The 12785-nt window shown below is 41.3% G+C and overlaps 1 protein-coding gene across 3 annotated transcripts in view; it reads right to left on the bottom strand.

The window, feature by feature from the left end:
- Positions 1-12264, bottom strand: part of tln1 (talin 1) — a 47530-nt gene extending 35266 nt beyond the window's left edge. For 2 of the 3 annotated variants that reach the window (XM_076164275.1, XM_076164277.1), the window contains exons 1-2: positions 12118-12264; positions 610-662 (exon numbers count right to left, since the gene is read on the bottom strand). The gene's annotated coding sequence lies outside the window, so the exon portion shown is untranslated. The remainder of the gene's footprint in view (positions 1-609; positions 663-12117) is intronic. The other variant, XM_076164276.1, reaches the window with a different exon arrangement.
- Positions 12265-12785: the final 521 nt, after the last annotated feature.

Raw genomic sequence — 12785 nt, 5'->3', positions numbered from 1 at the left:
AATGTCAAAACACAGACGCCCTGCTTTTTTTAGCTACCTCCTTGATGACAAGCGGATGTAGACTGATGTTCTGTAGCAGGGAAGCAGTCAGGACACCCAGTATATCGTAACACTCAGTATTGCACTAAAATGTAGGGAACTTCTAAAGGAAGAACTTCTAGTATTAGGAAAAAGAGAGGCTCCAAAAATAATTGACCAATTCCAACAAACAAATCAATCATTTAATTTTCAAAACTACAACTTAAAGGATGCTGGATTATCGTAGATAATGATGAATGAAGCTGCTTAAGTGGAAGTTTAAGGATCTTTTTCGATGTAAGGCAGATATTGATTTTGTTTACCAAATGAGATGAAACAGATGCTGTTGTAAGAATGTTGAGTAAGTCTGACAATTCTTTTTCAGGTAACATTGGGGTTCGGATCCTAACTCTCTGCTCTGTGTGGGAATGGGACTAACTTGGACACAAACTCATCGGGTCTAGACTCAAAACATACTACAGTAGTATTCTTGAGTTACGAAGGCCCGAATACACACTCTACTGTGAAGAGGACCTTCTCTTGAAATTCAGAAACATATAGAAAGTTTAAATCAGCCAGAGTTGGAATTACCTGAAATAAACCTTGTGTCCAGTCAGAATTGATTCCAGCGTTCTTCCACCTGCCTGTAAAAAGAAAGATACTGTCACACCTTCAACAACAACCATTTTTATCAGAAAACACACTTTCCACTGAAATATGATTTGGCTCTGAAGATGCTCTGACATGTTAACATTTTTTTTCCAGTTATTTGGCTATGAAATGAGGAGGAAGGCAGAAATATCCTCAAGGTAGCTGTGGATCTCAAAGCGTGAGCTGTGGAATGCGTGTGCTACTAGGGACGCAAGCCACGGCTTGATCCACCCTGCCAGAAGATCAACATTGCAACTAACACTTTGATCCAGATCGATATGGCCTTTCCATTTCCTTGGTCCTGATCTCATTGTTACTGGTTACCCCCTGACCTTTTACACGCCTCACATTACCAACATGTCAAAATGTTCAATTTTCCACAAAAGCAAAATCTTGTTACAAGTTACATGAAATTTAGTACAATCCTTTTCTGAAACTGTACCGTATGAACTATGTACTATGTATGGGTTAGGGTGAGAAAAAGAGCCACATCAGCAGTGTGTTAACCTATATTTATGCCATGTACTGTATGTATACTTTTATTTATGCAAGGATCTGTTTGTTTTCTTCAATGTCTTGCTCAATCACAAGCTTGCCTAATGTCATTCTGAGAACAACGCATTCCTGTCATTTTTTAAGAATATTTCCAGTTTGACGTGATGCTGTTATTCAATCGTACATTTCATTCAAAGAACACAGAAAAGGTACAGAAGCTTCTATTTTCTCTCTCTCTCTCTCAGGCCGTCAGTAACTATTTCCAAAGAAAACTGAAACGGCATCTGCCCTGGAATGAGTAGTTGTTGTGAGATCCCGCTCAGATGTCATGATGTCATTTCCTGTTTTAAAAAGCCCTCCGATGCCATAAAAGGGCATTTCAGCCATCTGCAGACTCACAGACTCTGCTTCAGCTGAGGGCAGAACATCCTGCCTGTAGTGACTGTGAGGACACTGTGAGAAATATTACACATCTAAACACGACTCGTGGGTTTTGTGCATCAAGTAGTACTTAATAATGACTGCGCTTCCATGTTTGCCCACAAAACCACATTAAAGAAAATATAGTACAAAGATTACACTCAAAATGTTTTGGGCCTGACTGGTTTAAAAGCTCTTTCTATATCGTTCAGTTTGACTGTGATAAAATAATATGTTTCCTTCTGCTTTAATATGTAAACTGCTCGTGTCTCCTACCCCCCAGACTGGAAAGAGGAAGTGCAGTCAAAGAAGCAATTACTGCAGTTAGTGAGAAATGTGGAAGCGCCTTCACAGGAAACTGTTCCAACAATACACACATGCTTACATGTGGGAAACAACTAAGACATTCACACAAGTAAGGTAGTGGTTTGTCATCTGATATAGGGGAATTTAAGTGATAGTAGCTGAGTGTGCAGTATATTTTTGCATTTCAGGGGCTTATATGTCTTCAGTACAGACAGTGTCAGCACAGTGAATAATCATCTTCTGGAGACCATGAATGTCCTGCCTTTTGTTGTACATCACTCAAACTACGCAACTCAGACTGTCCACACACACATATGATGAAGTGCTAGAACTGTAATCATACCCATGCAGCTTGGCACTTGCAAGGTAGTATGGTAGCTGGCTGCAAGTTGTTCGGTATCTTGTTTGATAGAAAGCTACCTTTTAAGCAAACTACTGCAGCAAAAGTTCAATTTGACTTGAGGTCAACATGTGAAAAACCACATGTTCCCATGATGTGAAGCCGACGTGTTGGGGCCCCTCCTCCCCATCATGTCAAAGCAGGTGTCAATGTTTACAATTTATGATTAGAGTGAATTGTGGGAGCAGCAATCAAGCAAACTTGTGTTTGTTGATATCAGCAAATAAAAGTAACATAAAAGCCCGATAAGGTCGTCTCACACCAGACAATCAGATCAATAACACAATTTACGTACTGCTCTGCAAGCAATTTGGTACCAATGAAGACAGGAGCATTTGGAGCACAAACACATTGTTTTTAGGGCCAAATATGACTCCTGTGGAAGGTGTCCATGTAAGCTTGCTCTAGAATGACTCCTTTACCAAGTTAGGCTGCATCTCTCTCATGTCTGCCTTGCTAACCCAGCTGGGCAGTGCATCTCTTGGTCTGTCTGTCTGCAAACTGTGTTCTGTGACTTTGTGCCTGACATAAGTGGGAGTGTGTGTGAGAATGAACTGCACCTCGGAAAACATGCGTTCATAGGGGCGCGTGTGAAATGAAACTAGCGCTTTCCAGCAGAAGCTTCTGTGCGGACCAGCCAAGACAATACAATATACGGGTGTGATGGCTCTCCTCAACATTTTACCTCAAGACAATGATTATCTTGTCTCTCAGTCAAGATTTAGTTTCAATCCTGGAGTAATGTAAGATGGAAAGCAATGGACTGACATTCAAAGTTCGGGACAGGATGTCATCGAGGGATTGGAAGGTTCCTGGTCCGCGTCCGGGCCTTTTGAAGACAAGACACTTATAAATGATATAAACTTTATTACTTTACTCTTGCAGGTGACGGGAAATTCTTTTTCTATGCCTTTTCCATATGGGCATGCAGTGGGAACCAAAGTTAATCACAGAGCTACATTGGTTTAATTTTACTACTTCAAGACATACAGCTGTATCCGTAGCCTGTAGCGTTATGTTTACATTGTATAGCCAAAGCTAATTGTGAGGAATGGACTAATTAGCAGACAGCAGAGCCAAAGGTGTAGAGACATTCTAAGCCAAACATGCTGTTTTAATTATCTAGTATAAAAGTAAAATAGGAGTGCTACAGAACAGATTTTAAACCCCGTCGTAGTTCTTTTCAAAGTCAAATGTAGCAGTGTTCGTGTATGAGGTTTTACATAATACTTTATTCATACAGACTACATTCCGACAAAGGGTCACTGAGTGTAAGAATAAAACTTTACAGCAGCTTAACACATCAGACACTTCTCTGTCTGACTTCCGGTGTCAGCCCGCTGCCAAAGACGTTCCCTGTGAGTGACAGTAGCCTTGTCAAGTGACATCCTGAATACTTTATCTCCAACATTCAGCTACATGTCCTTTGTGACAACGGGAACATCTATCAAATGTCCTTAAGGCGTATCTACTCGCTGTTTTATAAATGTAACTGTTGACCAAGATCCAAATGAATATTAACATTTATCTCATTGTGCCAGAAGAAAAACAATGGTTATTGTCACTGCTGTGGTGCAGGGTTGATATGGGCAACATGCAGTTATCATGTCTGCAAAATCATCACCAAAAGCCCAACTTTCTGATACATGGAATACTCTAGTATATAATATGAATGATGTACAAAAATGTACAGTATACCATTGTCCATTTTGTAGGTTTTCTGTTAGTTTAATAGTGTTTTCTATTTTTGTACACGTGTCTTCCTTCTTGACAGTTGATCACTTAGGTCACACCACATTATCATGCCTTCACATGACAATGCAGAATTTACTGGCGCTTGTCTTAAATGGCAAAATCCTATCCACATCAAATTGAGCAATTTATGATATATTGAAATTTTTCTTATTTGGTATTTTGGAATTGGCAGTTTCTCTGATGGACACAACCCAATTAACAATAAATCATATAATGGTTGAGCTAAAAAAAGCCTAGGGACGAGATAAGAGAGACGGGGTTGGTATGCCCTTTCACTTGAAGAGAGGAGGGATTAGCAGGAATTCTTCTCTCTGTATTAGTATTCTCATGTAACAGCACATTCAGTTTCACTTCCTCAGAGAATGGACAGTTTTGGAGAAAAGAACTGTCTGAGAAGGAAATGTAGCCCCGCTTAAACTTTCACACCTCCCCATGTGCAACCAATTGCTGCATGAATTGGTGGTGGAGTGGCAATTGTTGGAAATGGTTTCCACTTTGATTCGACTCTCTCTCCACATGTTTGGATGGTGTGTACCGCTGCCTTAAACTGACCCTGTCCACTGTGGGAGCGGCATTCCTGATGTGGGCATGTCATGAATGCTGTGAATGTTTGAGTGCAGGCTTGACTAGTCACAGCAAGAATATGCTTGAATATAAAACATAAATTCAAATATCTTGTGTTTCCTAAACTCTATCAATCCATATTTACATAGGCTAGTTCAGAAATATCACACAGGTGTTTAGATAGCAGGTGAAGCCTCAGATGGATAAAGGAACCAAAATCATGTGAAGTAGTCCACATGTGCCATTTTCCATCCAGACCCACTGTATCAGAATTAAGACCGGCAGAATATTTTTGCTGTTGGTCACCTGTTGAATGACACGCTGTTCAAGAGCCAGACATGTTTCCTTATTTTACAAACATCAGCAGTGTTTCCCTGGAGATTTATTTTCAGCAGCAGTCAGAGGTTCTGACAGATGTCACTTAATCCATCTGTAGCCTGCTGGATCTCACCCTGGATCAGGTAAAGTTCATAATTCACAGTTCTGATGACAGGATAACTACTCCCTATATATAAAAAACACATATGAATAGAATAGAAAATAGAAAAGATGATTAACAGCCTTCATTCCAAATATATCAGCAGTGCTTTTCTATTAACCTGCATCAGCGTATCCCTGCTCTCTTAAATGATACTTGATACCCATGATGACCCATGACTTCAAACAATAAACTAACAGACCACACATGGCTGGTTGAGCTCTACCCACTGGTCTCTAACTCCCTCCCTCCCTCGCAAACAGACAGACAGAAACCCCATTCACACATGCAGAATAAGCCAGTTTATAGCTGGGTCGTTTCTAACAGGGGTCAAGTGTTAATGGGCGCACCACTGATAACCTGACGCAGCTTTAATCAAGACCAAGTAACAAAGCCTTGTTTAAGATGGCTTGGGTCTGTTGTGAACGAATGAAGGAAATGAGCCGGCTCGGTTACTCCCCTCTGACGTAAGACGCTTGGCGCAATCACAAGTCTCCGCTGATGATGTATTCGAAGCGGTGACTGGATGCCTTGCTTTGGGTGGAAAATTAGGAGTTGTTATGGTGCGGAGTGGTTGTTTTTAGTTTTAATTTCAAGAATGGCTGTAAAATGTGCAAATTGCAGAAATAAGGGATCTTCTCTCAGTACTAAGGACTCCAGCTGACTAGAAGCTGGGGCGGAGATGAGCTTGTATACAGTGACAGTACACTTTTGATGCCCTTTTTAATGTTTCCAATGTGGTGTTCTGATTTAATTAGATTGATTGATATTGATTAATTAGATCACAGATTTGTCTCAAGAACGACGACACCGGAGAAAAACTCTAAACTGCTCCTCCACTATAATGTTTCTTCTTCTTCTATTTTGCTGGTTGGCATCCATACTGTTGCATTACCACCATCTGCTGGACTGTCTCTTGCCCATGTTCTGGGCAAAAGCGCTCGACGGCTTAAACCCAGCTCGGTTTTGCATGTCTGAATACTGAAAAATGGCCAGCGGTGCCTGAATGGTTAACCCAGCTTTAAGCAATATCCTATGTGTGAAATGGGCTAGACCAACTTATAGACAGAGGGACATTCACTATGGGGATTCTGCAAAATGTCTATTTGCCCTGAAAGCTTCTACTTTGTAAACAGAATTCAAGAGTCCTTCGCTCACACATACATTCCTATTTTCATATTCTTATGCTCGTTCTATCTCCATCCTTTAACTGAAGTACATATTTAGCAGGGCAACATGAGCCACAGACAATATAGTTGCTCTGCTGCCTCCAGCCCTGCAGAGGAATTCAACTCTGCATTCCTCTGGAGAACCAGCATCAAAATATAGAGAGACACACAGAGAGAAAATAAAGAGGGGAGGTTTGATTCAGCCTTATGTCCCGAGTAGCATGCACAGGAACTAAATGCATCAAATCCCAGCGGAATACAAGAATGTAAAGCAAGAGAAGGCAAAAAAAAAAAAAAAATCAGTGGCAGAGGAAAGATAGCATCTAATCTGCAATTTGAGGCTCATTTTTTTACCAAAGTCTAAGCTGTTTTTGCATATCTAGAGTATAGGTAGTGCTTGCCAAGAAAGCAGTCCTCAAAACTATTGTTGACTTTCTTGAGAGCTCCACTGCATGAAACTCTGGAGCTTTTTCAAACTGTAAATTATAATCTTCAACCTACACACAGTGAGCTTATAGAAACAGTCTTGTCTAAATTTAGACTTTTTGTTGCTACAGCCTGGCTTACGTTGGATTTCTAACACTGTGAGATACAGTACAATAATGTTACAAAATAAAGGTCATTGATAGGTAAGGAAATCGTATTCTAGGTTGGTAGGGCACAGAGAGAAATCTCCCAGCAGGCCTTGCAGTAACAGACTTAACATTTCAGCAGGTGTAACATTGATCCTGCACATTTCATGTTCTTGTTAAGTTCCCTAGTGTTCATGTATGTTTCTCCAGTGGCAAGTTGTACAATGAAATCTTGTTGTGGTTATTGTCGAATCCTGTAATTTACTGTGATTAACTAAATTATGACAGGATGCTTTTTTTTTTTTTTTTTACAGTGCATCATCTCCAGAGAATCTTTGCTGAACTCGCGAGGCATTCAGAGCAGCCAGGGAATTTGCTGAAGTCTAAAACAACGTATTTTGTGTGCAGGGTAACAGCAGCACATGTTGACTTGACCAAATATGGCTGACTGAAAACACTACAGTCCTACAGTCCCTCCTGCACCCTGGAATGGAAAGCAGGTCTCCTTAACTGGTGTGAGAGTCGGCTATGACACAATGTGCTGACAAGCATCCAACAAAGCTTATTTTTCCCCTACAGGCCAGATCTGTTTGGCTCGAGCGCCCAAGCACACTGGATCAGGAGTATATGACTTACTCATCAGAGGCTGAACTGAAACTCATTTGCTGAAGAACTTTGCAGGATTTGGGGGAAGTTAATTAGGGAGCATTTCAGAAAACTAAAATGAAAACTGACTTGGCAACTCAGTGATTACACAAGACGTGTGTCAAGTTGGGAGATTTTATGTGATTTTTACAGATCCCTGGCTGTTTTTGCTAACAGAATCAACAACAAAATTCAGTCAGCATACAAATAGTTTGACCTGTGGGTGGTGGTATTCAGAGAACATAGGGTTAATAAAATCAAACAGCTTATTTTAGGGTGTTTTCAGACATGTTTGTTTTTGGTCTGACTCAGGTACTAAATTGTTGCAATACTGCCTTTACAAAGTGATTCAGTTTGGTTTCGCACAGGAGGAAAAAACTTTAAGAGAGGCTAAATTTATCAAAATCATGTGAAAACAATCTTGCAGAAATGTAGGGAACAGGAGCAAGAAAATCAAAACTGAACAAAGTTTGCCATGCTGGGGTTGGGGCTGTGTCTGTACGAGGGGGCATTTTAAGGTTGTGTGAGGTCATAGATGCTCGATATATACATTATCATAACATTTGGTTCCATTTGTGTTGTATTTTCAAGAGAGTGAAGTGGAGAGCAGCAGCACCATCACTGCAGCCGGGTGTTAAGGGTGTGCGTTTGTTTCTGGGAGCACTCTTAGAGTAACAAGGTGCACACACAGAAGTGTGATCATGGGGGTTTCCTCCCTGTTGAATAAGCTCATTATCCAGCTGGCGTCTGTAAACATTGCCTTACCATTAGAATTTCTTCATCGCAACTGTCTAACGTTAACATTAGATGACGATTGCAATGTTGATGATGTGTCGAATTGTAATGCCGAGTAAAACAAGAAAATAAAGGTCAGAGGACGTCAATCTGTACTTTGAAACAATAAAAGCTTCAACATCCTGACAGAAAGTACAAGACTGGGGACAAGAGCAGAGGTGGTGACATAAGATGGCACTTAGGTAGTAGCTGACTCTTAAAATGTGATCACTTCTTTACACTTTTAGCCTCAAATCATCTTTCAGTTGAGATGTGATATGACATCATTTCAATATGAAACAGTTACACAGGCTACCTCCTTCTTTTTTTTTTGGACAAAAAAACTAAAACAAGTCTGGCATGAGGTTATGCGGTGACTATGCAAGAACATCTATGACACTGGAATGTCCAATTTGCTTCCTTCAGTTAGAGCTGGTATTCTGCCCTCTGTCAGGCACACTGCCACTGTACAGTATCTTATCTTATCCTTCTTATAATTATATGAACACTTTCACATAGCTGCCTCTCTTTCCCCTGGAGAAGACTGTGTAGCCATGAGCGAACGCAGGATGAGGAAGGTGCCAACTCACTCATTCTCTTGACCCTGACCCTGATGTTCCTACTGTCATAAACAACAACTGGTGCAACAGCAGGAAGCATTGTGTCTCTTACAAGCTCCTGTACGCCCAACCTGGAGATCCTGGAAGATTCTATCTTCCTGGGAGTTCCCCTCTCCTGGAATATTCGTCACGGATACTGCCAGAACAACTATCAGGTCTTTGGGAAGATGCAGGAGGGGAACTACCATACCCTCAGGATTAATGAGGCCCCAGTTCAGAAGGTGGACAGCTTCACCCCGGTGTCTGCAATAAAGAGGACTTACACCATGGTCCTCTCATGTCGACACCTTGGTGATGAAAGGCCACCTCAATGGGATGCCTAAGGGACTTCCCCTTAGGCATCCCATGTAGGCGCTTCAGTCTTTCTACATCTGCACCATAGAAAAAACAGCAGAAGGCCCAGGTCACCATGCAGTGCAGAAGTGCCATTGAACAGGTTGATTCACATTCCTCAGTTGATACGGGACAGGTACCCCTGCAGTCTGTGGAGGGGATGTGGCTTCCTCAGGTGGCCTTGCAGCCAACATCGGGCATGGCCAGAACCCTTACAATAGAGTTACAAGTCATCCACTCTGACCATAACCAGGTCACCAATTTTCATGACCATAACCCTTTGGCCCGCTCTTACCATTCAGACATTCACTGGCAGAGGATGTTGCAGGTGAGAATTACAGGCTCAGTTCTTAGCCAGCAGCTGTCCAGTTATTGCATCACTCAGACTGCTAAAGAACAGCAAGCTCCTCTCTGAGCCTGTTTGGGCAGGAAAAGAAGGGAACCACGCCTGGGCTGCTATGTAGAACGACGCTCAAAGTGAAAATTAAGTCTTAAATTGCAAGACTTAAGGTGTTTTCGCACCTCTAACAAACATTAGTCAAGTGGAGCTACGCGAAGTAATAGTGAATCAAGTTCTTGCTAGACAACAATTGATTATGTTCTTTATTTAAGTGGTTGCTGACTTTTGTAAAATCTTGTATTTCATATTAATCCAAACGGAAAACTCGAATTCCTTGACTTTTCCAGGATTTCCATGACTTCAGAAAAGGTGAGTGTAATCAGCTAATGCTCATATAATCACAACACACACTGCAGAGGTTGATTGAAAGCAGAGCTACATTCCAACGCTACTGGCCATCATCCAATGAACACTGACATGGAAATCACACTCGCACACAAAAATGAATTATATGGTGGTTCTTGTAATAATGTACCAAAACAAGGATACAGATACAGATGTATAATGGATTTCATTCCGTTCATGTTTATGACTACACAGCAGCCACCATATCTGTACAAGCCAACACTTGCTAAAAGATGTTGCAACTGGTATCAGAATTACACATCAGGCACGGTTAAAAGTGCATGAGTGTGCATTTTAACTTAATGTTTATCACGTCTTTTGTAAGTTATTCTTTTAATTAACAAATTGGGCATTAAAAGTGTTCTAATGTTCAATCAGCTCTCTTTTTATATCTTAGGGGTTTTGGCAAGATTACAGGCAGGTGCTGGTTTTAAAGGGAGAGACTGGAGACATTGAAACATCTCATTCCCTGAAAACAGAACACCCAGACATTCTGGCAACCTCAGAGGTGTAGACTGGACACGCTGATTTTAATCATTCCCCCCAGGATTTTCATTTTTCTGCGATCAATATCACTGATTTTGCTGCAGGAATTTCCTGAACTTTGCTCTTGCTTTTGCGCTCCTTTGCCTTTATCATATTTCATCTACATTGATTGTACAAATATTTATGTTAACAACTTTCAAATGAAACTAAACATCACGATTTCTTCTTCTCTGTTTTTCGCTCCGCAATAAACACTATACATATCATTATTTCCACATTACTTAGATTTTAATGTCTAAAGTTAGTGTAGGTAGCTTGGGGTGACTTGAAGCTCAGAATGCAATCCAGGAGCAGCTGTTGCATTTTGTTGAATTTGCATTGAATTCTGTAATCACAAAAAGCTGGAGGGACTGTTTCATAATCAGAATGTGACGCCGAGAAACTAACTAACTGAACTGTGACTATACATCACTTCCCTCATGGTTCTTTGGCTTCAGCAACCCACTTCAGTCACCAACTCTGAATTTGGTGCTGGAAAATGAACCAATAACAGATATGGACAATTTCAATCATACTTACAACAAATCTAAATGGTACTTAGGTCAACCCATTAAACAAATCATGACAGTAATGGTCTTGATGACTAAAACAGTGCGGTGATTTGTAATATATCTGGACAATTCGTTTTAGAAGAAACAAAAGCATACAACACTATAAATGTCCAAAAAAAGCACCTGTAGTCCTTTAACTTCACACTGATGCTGCAACTAAGTGATCGTTTTGCAAGTCACAACTATAAGAAGTCCTAAACAGGTCATAATGCTATTCTGTACAATAATCAATGCCAGAGTGATAAATAGTTAAGTCAATACAAACAAACTATCGAATAAAAATCTGAATTATTATCTTAAGAAGGTAAATAAAACAGAAATATTCAAATGCACATCATTTTACTATACAAACGTAACATTTGTATAATTCCTATGATTAATCTGACATTAGGAGGAAGTCTCGATTGTTTCAGTCAAAAAGGTTCAAGTTTAACTGAAGTCACCAGTCAGCAGTTCCAGTGACTTGTCTTAGTCTTACACGCTCATGTCAAGTCAAGTGTCAAGTCGGAGAGTTTGCCAAATACCGAGCTGTGATTGAAACCGTGAGGCATGTTAAAGTAAACCTGTCTCCTCCTTCACACAGCAGCACAAAGGTGAGACATTTTACACCCTCGGGCTACAGGTTCTGTGCTTGTCTAACAGCAGCAGCAGCACAACAAGATCCTCTATCACTCCTTCAAAACACGGAACTTTAACAAAGCGACATGACTTCACAATTCCGATGTAATAAAAGCAGCAGTTTGTTAGAATGTCAAACAGCCGTGCATGTTTGAGCACAGAGGGTATATACAGTAAGCTAGCCGTGTCAGAAAACACTGTCTGCTCATTTTGGTGGCCTATGTGGCGGTTGTTGCCAAAGAGCACGTCGGTGCTAAACACTGACCGGTTGAAGTTTGACCTCGGCACACCTCAATGACGTTAGGTGAAGTTTAGCGGCGCATTATCAGGCTTGTTGTCGCAGCTTTACTTCCAACTTTTTAAGTTTTCCCTACTTTCCACATCGACCCCCTGGTGACGTCAGAGCTGTGGTGATAGAGAAGGAAAGTTTGTGAAGTTTCAAACATCATTTTCTCACCTGGTTTTGTCCTCTTCCTGCGACACTCGGTGGCACTTTTCACTCCAAAAACGTTGATGGTCTTTCAATTAATCCCCGATAAGGGCAGATAGCGACTTTTTTCTCACTTCCCCTCCCTATCCGCTCCGCTCTGAGACTCCACCCAGCGTGGCCGTGGGGCGGTGTCTGTCTGCCCGCCCGCCCGCCTGCGTGTGTGTCTGCCCGCCCGCCCGCCTGCGTGTCTGTCTGCCTGCCTGCCTGCCCGCTCGCCTGCCTGCCTGCCTGCCTGCCATTGTGTTGCCAAGTCCGCATATTTTAAGCGACATGGGCCTTGTTTTGTTTCACTAAGTCATTTATAAATACTACTTGTTTGGTTGCGGTTTCTCTGTTTACACAATAAAGTTGCCGTGGAAACAGTGGTGGAGAGAAGAGTGAACAGTGAGCATCCACCCCCCCACCACCACTATCTACTGATGATGTAACCACTACCCTGTAACCCTGTCACCTGTGAATGAGTATGATTTATGTTATTATTATAATTGCAGTTATGTTATTATTGGAGGAACACAAGGACATAATTTACCTTAAGGTATTGGTCGGTGGGTTATTTTATGTTATGGTTGCAGTTAAACATGAATACCCTACGCTCCCTACCACGGACACAGCGGCGCCATTTTTGAATTTAAGCG

Source organism: Genypterus blacodes, unplaced genomic scaffold, assembly GCF_046128005.1.
Source record: "Genypterus blacodes isolate CSIRO-AG114 ecotype Tasmania unplaced genomic scaffold, CSIRO-AGI_Gbla_v1 ptg000133l_1, whole genome shotgun sequence".
In the NCBI taxonomy this organism is placed as follows: domain Eukaryota; kingdom Metazoa; phylum Chordata; class Actinopteri; order Ophidiiformes; family Ophidiidae; genus Genypterus; species Genypterus blacodes.
Note: the sequence above shows the minus strand (reverse complement) of the source record. Positions and strands in the feature narration are given on the sequence as shown.